The sequence below is a fragment of the Borostomias antarcticus genome, assembly GCF_949987555.1.
Source record: "Borostomias antarcticus genome assembly, chromosome: 7".
Classification (NCBI taxonomy): Eukaryota; Metazoa; Chordata; class Actinopteri; order Stomiiformes; family Stomiidae; genus Borostomias; species Borostomias antarcticus.
Genome location: NC_140240.1, coordinates 6,869,136 through 6,875,135, shown reverse-complemented (window position 1 = coordinate 6,875,135; position 6,000 = coordinate 6,869,136).

The following is a 6,000-nucleotide window of genomic DNA, read 5'->3' as shown; positions in this document are numbered from 1 at the left end:
GATTGAGGCTCAATGGAGAAAAGAGTACCATTACATTATAGAGAAGTGCTGCATGGAGAACATACCTGCTCAAACTAAATCCTTTATTCATCAAAAGCTACATTTTAAATAAATGGGTTGAAATCATTATTTTGTATTTTGCAATATCTGACCACAATAGAGAGGGTTACCACTCGAGTCACCTATTGTACGTTACAAAATAAGGACAGATATACCGTATATACAGATATAAGGTCACATGAAACAAATCTGTATACTGTACATTTAATGAAAGATTAACTTTCAATGAATAAAGGAACCAGTTTCAGAACATGTCTCTCTCACGCCCACATATTGTACAACCTTTTATAGTAAGGTAGCTAAAGTTTGTTTAGTTGTTTGCTCCAATGATATGCCTGGGCAAAAACACCCACATGTTCCACCTGTGTGCAATTTACACCCATGATTGCAATTATCCATGTGGTATATATTGGCTTTGTACCAAGAACACAATATCCACGACAATGGCAGAGAGAAAGTACAAATATAAATTGATTTTGTGGTTCTGTGTCTTTCTCAAGGACACTTCGGCACACTCCAGGAGCTGGGAACGAACCACAGACCTTGTGATCCCCAGCCGCCTGCTCTACCTCCTGAGCTACATGCCGCCCAATACTCAGTACTTAGTACATGCACCTTTGACAGCAATTACAACTTCAAGGCATCTTGGGAAAGAAGCTATGAGGTTGGCACACTTGGTTGGTTTTTGCCCATTCCTCTTGGCATATCTTTGCAAGCTCTGTCAGGTTGGATGAGAAGAATCAGCAGTCTCGGTAAACAGCCATTTTCAGCTCTTTCCACAGATGTTCAATTGGATTCAGGTCTGGGCTCTGGCTGGGCCACTCAAGGACTCTTTTGTTCTCTTGGCTGTGTGCTTTGGGTCGTTGTCATGTTGGAAGGTAAACCTGAAAGTCTGAGGTCCAGAGCACTCTGGATCAGGTTTTCTTCAAAGATCTTGGTGTACTTAGCTGCATACATTTTTGATTTTACTCTATCAGGACTAGTTGCCCCGTTCCCGCTGATGAAAATCATCCCCACATCATGATGCTGCCGCCGCCGTGCTTCACTGTAGGGATGGTATTATGCCTGGTTTCCTCCAGACATGATGCTTAGTATTCAGGCCAAAAAGTTACATTTTGGTTTCATCAGACCAGACAATCTTGATTTTCATGGTTTGAGAGTCCTCTAGGTGCCTTTTGGCAAACTCCAAGCAGGCTGTCATGTGACTTTCACTAAGGAGTGGCTTCCGTCTGGCCACTCTACCATATATGCCTGATTGGTGGAGTGTTGCCTGGATGGTTGATCTGAAAGGTTTTCCCATCTCCACAAGGATACGCTGGAGCTCTGTCAGTGTGACCCTCATCTCCCTGGCCAAGGCCCGTCTTCCCTGATTGCTCAGTTTGGCCAAATGGCCAGGTCTAGTAAGATTCTTGGTTGTTCCAAACTTCCATCTACGAATGATGGTGGCCACTGTGCTCTTTGGGACCTGTAAAGCTGCAGAATAGTATCTGTACCCTTCTCCAAATCTATGCCTTGACACAATCAGGCTTCTGAGGTCTGCAGATAATTCCTTTGACCTCATGGCTTGGAGTTTGCTCTGACATGCAGTCAACTGTGGGACCTTATATACGCAGGTGTTGGCAATCCCCAATCATGTCCAACCATTTGAATTTACCACATGAATTTACCACATCTCAAGCAATATCAGTGGACACAAAATGCACCTCACTTTTGAGTGTCATATCAAAGGATGCGCACACTAAAATTAGATATAATTTTACATTTTGATTTAAAAAAAAATAGCACAAATGTCTAAAAACCTGTTTTCACTTTGTCATTAAGGGTTCTTTTGTGTAGAAGTTTGAGACAAAAAATGAACTCTATTGTAGAATAAGTCTGTAACATAATAGGCAAGACAAGGCAAGGCAAATTTATTTGTATAGCACATTTCAGCAACAAGGCAATTCAAAGTGCTTTACATGAGACATTAAAAGCATCAAGACAAAGTGCAAGAAACACATACAAGGTAATAAAACAAAATGTAAAAAAATACATTTAAAACAAAATGCAGGAAAAATAAAATACTGGAAGAAAAGTTACAGTGCAGTGTATGAATTAATAATTATTTGATTTAATAAAAAGCTGTGGCAAAAATAAAAGTCTTCAGTCTTGATTTAAAAGAACTGAGGCGCAAATTCACTAAAGAATTGCGCAGCTTTTCCTGACGCAAAACCTGTGCAAATGAGTCGAAAATAAACTTTGCTATTCACAAACCCCTCGCAAAGGGTGAAATACGGTGTTAACTGCGTTGCCTTCATCATAGCGTTTCTCTGCGCCGGTGTTATTAGCTGATATTTAAATTAGGTAATATGGGCGGAGAATGTTCCCCTTTCTTTGCGAATGAACATTATTGCAAAATCCGCCCAATTCACAAAGATCAGCGCCAATTGCCTCATGCAGTTAAAGTGAATTTAATTATGTTTTCAGAGACGTGGTGGTATTTAAGTGCCAGGGGTGTGTCATGGCCAGCCTTTCCGCTGATCATGGCAGCAGTGATTGTTGCGAGGCGAAGGCATCGCAATGCCAGGCATGTTATTCGTGAGAGAATATTTAGAAGAAGAATGTCAATTTTTGATTTAACACTAGAACCACTGCAGCTCACTATATACCTATATCAGCCAGTAGCCGTTCAATGGACCTACCGTAAGAACACATTGTTTTTTACGGTATACGGTCATAGGATTGTACTGTACAACTCAAGGCTTAATGTTGTCCTTTCATACTACTCACAAAATGACTATATGGCAATAAAATAACACAACAAAATGTTATTTTCTCACTTTAACAAGAATAGTATAGCCTAAACTTCACAAAAGGAAAAAAATCGATGAAACGGCTACAAGTAAAACTGTAGCCTACTGTGCAGATGCAGCATAGAACGTAGATACATAATAATTATCTAATGAATAATTATCTAAGTTAATATATGAGAATGCATCGCTTTTTACGGTAGGCTAGGCCTAATGCGTCTTGTGATTACAGATGCAGCATAGAACTTCTATGTTTAATAATTATCTAATAAAATTTATAATTATCTAGTTGATATATGAATAAAACAATACGCCGTTTTATTGGCTATGGGCTACTAGTTGTAGGCTATACACGAGTTGATGCGCTCTGCTCTTATGCGCGGTTGTGGCGGCAGCTCAAATACACTTCGCACATATCCTCTGCACCTTGGCAGTGCAACTGCCACAGACGGCTTTGGTGCACTTTGTGCATTGGTAGACAGTTCTGTTCTTGCTGCAGCTTGTCTTCACCATGCAGGTATTTTTGGAGGGTGTTCTTCTGTGTACACTGCGAGGGGCGCCGCCGGTGGCTGTTTGGACACCATCCACTCGCGCGCAACTCTTCAGCCAACTGGAGGATGAAGACACGTCTGGGGAGGCTCTGTAGACTATACGTCTCTCCACCAGTCCCCAGCGAGTCCAAGCTCCCCCAATGAATAATAATTATTTATAATAGCCTACATAGCGTGAAACTGCGCATATACAGGTAATAGGCTATACATAGCGCAAAACTGCACATTCCCTATAGCAGGCGGCCGATATAGGTATAAATTAAAAAACATACACAATATTTTTTTTATTTGAATGATCTTGAAAATATTTAACAATAGGGGGTGCAACAGAACACCATTTTAGGAAAAGTCATTGACTGGCGGACAATGTTTTATTACAATATAGTTATGCGCAAATGAAAACCCACAATCGTCCAATGGAGGTCTTTGGCGGTTCGCGAACCCAAGGTCATCCAGAGATACAGGTTGCCAGCTCAAACAATTCTTGCACTATTCGAACAAATCAAAGATGACATTGAGCCAGCGATGAACATGAAGGAAATTGCGGAGACAAAGCAGGAGTTTTTCAACTTTTCCGGCTTCCCCAATGTTGTGGGTGCAATTGACTGCACTCACATACCCGTAGTACCACCATTAGAAAACGAGCACGTCTTTCGTAATAGGAAGCAAACATACTCCATGAACACCCAGGTAGTATGCAACGGCAATAACATTATCACGAATGTGGTTGCCAAATTCCCTGGGTCGGTGCACGACAGCTACATTTTTAGGAGCAGCGGCCTATGGCCTATGGTATGGGATCATGCAAGACATGGAGGACAATACCTGGTTACTGGGTAAGAAAGTTGTTAAGAGAAAATGTTACTGCTGTAATATTCATTGCAAATGTGTGGAATTAAAATATGTGCTTTTGTATCATAGGTGACGGAAGGTATCATCTTCAGCCATGGATGATGACTCCTGTGCGTAATCCTTCCAACGTTGGAGAGGCGGCGTACAGCCGGGCTCATATCAGGACGCGCGGAGTGATTGAGTGCACATTTGGAATCCTGAAAAGCCGTTTTAGATGCCTAGATCGTACCTGTGGGGCAATGTTATACACTCCCCCAAAAGTATGCCAGATCATTGTAGCGTGCTGCATTTTGCATAACATAAAATGACAAATTTTCCTTTGTTCGTCTTTTCAAATCATTCCACCTCCATTTGCAGTCCGTATTTCCGTGTTTACACACACCAATGGCACTGACTGCTTGGGAAATTAAACCCCAAATATGATTTTTTGCTGCAGCCGTGATATTTTTTGCGGAAAGCTGTGAGACATGTTTTTGAACCTTGTGCGTGAGGACTTCAAGTTCGCGGTCTGAAATCATATCTTTCTTTTTCTGTATGCCATCATCCAATGAGTTGTATGCGCTGTATTTATAGTCATTTCCTATATCAGCAGAAAATTGCACTCAGCCACAAACACCGAATGGGCGTGTTTGCGCTGGGATATTATTAGCGCAATGTCTTTAGTGAATAGGTTTTTACAACGGAGCACATAGCTGGAGCAACTGACGCGCAATGTAATGGTGCAATTAACTGCCTCAATTCCGCTTTAGTGAATTCGCCCCTGAGAGTTGCAGCAGACCTGCAGTTCTCTGGAAGTTTGTTCCAGATATGTGGAGCATAAAAACTGAATGCTGCTTCTACATTTTTTGTTTGAACTCTGGGGACAGAAAGCAGGCCTGTGCCAGACGACCTGAGAGGTCTGGATGGTTACAACGTGGAGAAGGTGAAAGGGGTGTGCAGACTTTCCGGCTTGGCTGTATAGTATGAGGTGCCTCTAAATACGACATGGAAAGATTGAAATGCTCTCATTTGGATAAAGGCCTACAGTGGACAAAGGTCTACACTTCAGAGCCAGTGTTACTGAAATGTTAGGCCTCTCTTGGTTAAAAGTAAGTGATACATACTGTAGGTTAATTAGTCTTCTCATCTTCTTTCAAAGTAATATTTCATCAAAAACATCAAGGTGCCTTTACAATAATCTCACAGTAGAATAATACTAATATTTGAGATGAAGAAGACGAAGAAGAAGAAGAAGGATCAACATTTACTTTGTAGGTTACTGATTCTTAGTGACTTTTAATTCCTGTCCTCTCGTTTTGTAGATTTGATTCAATTTGTGCCTGTCTGAACTGCTTTGTTAATTTTGTAATTATACTTTTTCTTTCTTTCTTTCTTTCTTTCTTTCTTAGCAGAACATAACCTTTTAGAGAATGTTAATGTTGTTGCATAATGCTTTTTGACAATAGTGCAGTTCATAGTAAATATACAATAAATGTCTGAGCTTGTCAACTGCACACAAAAATGTGTAATGGCTTGCAATGAGAATTTTGGACCAGCAAGGGTTTGTGACATTTCTGAGACCTAATCCTTACAAGTCTGCCACCATTTGACAATCTGTCAATCAAAAGGTTGGTTTGCAACACTGCCTCTAAAATTGTTGACATTCTGTCAGCATGTGACCATGAAGGGATCTCTTCATGTCAGTGCCTACACAAGCTTCTGAGCACCACTTCTGGCCATTAAAGGAAGGTTACATGCAGCCACTGCAA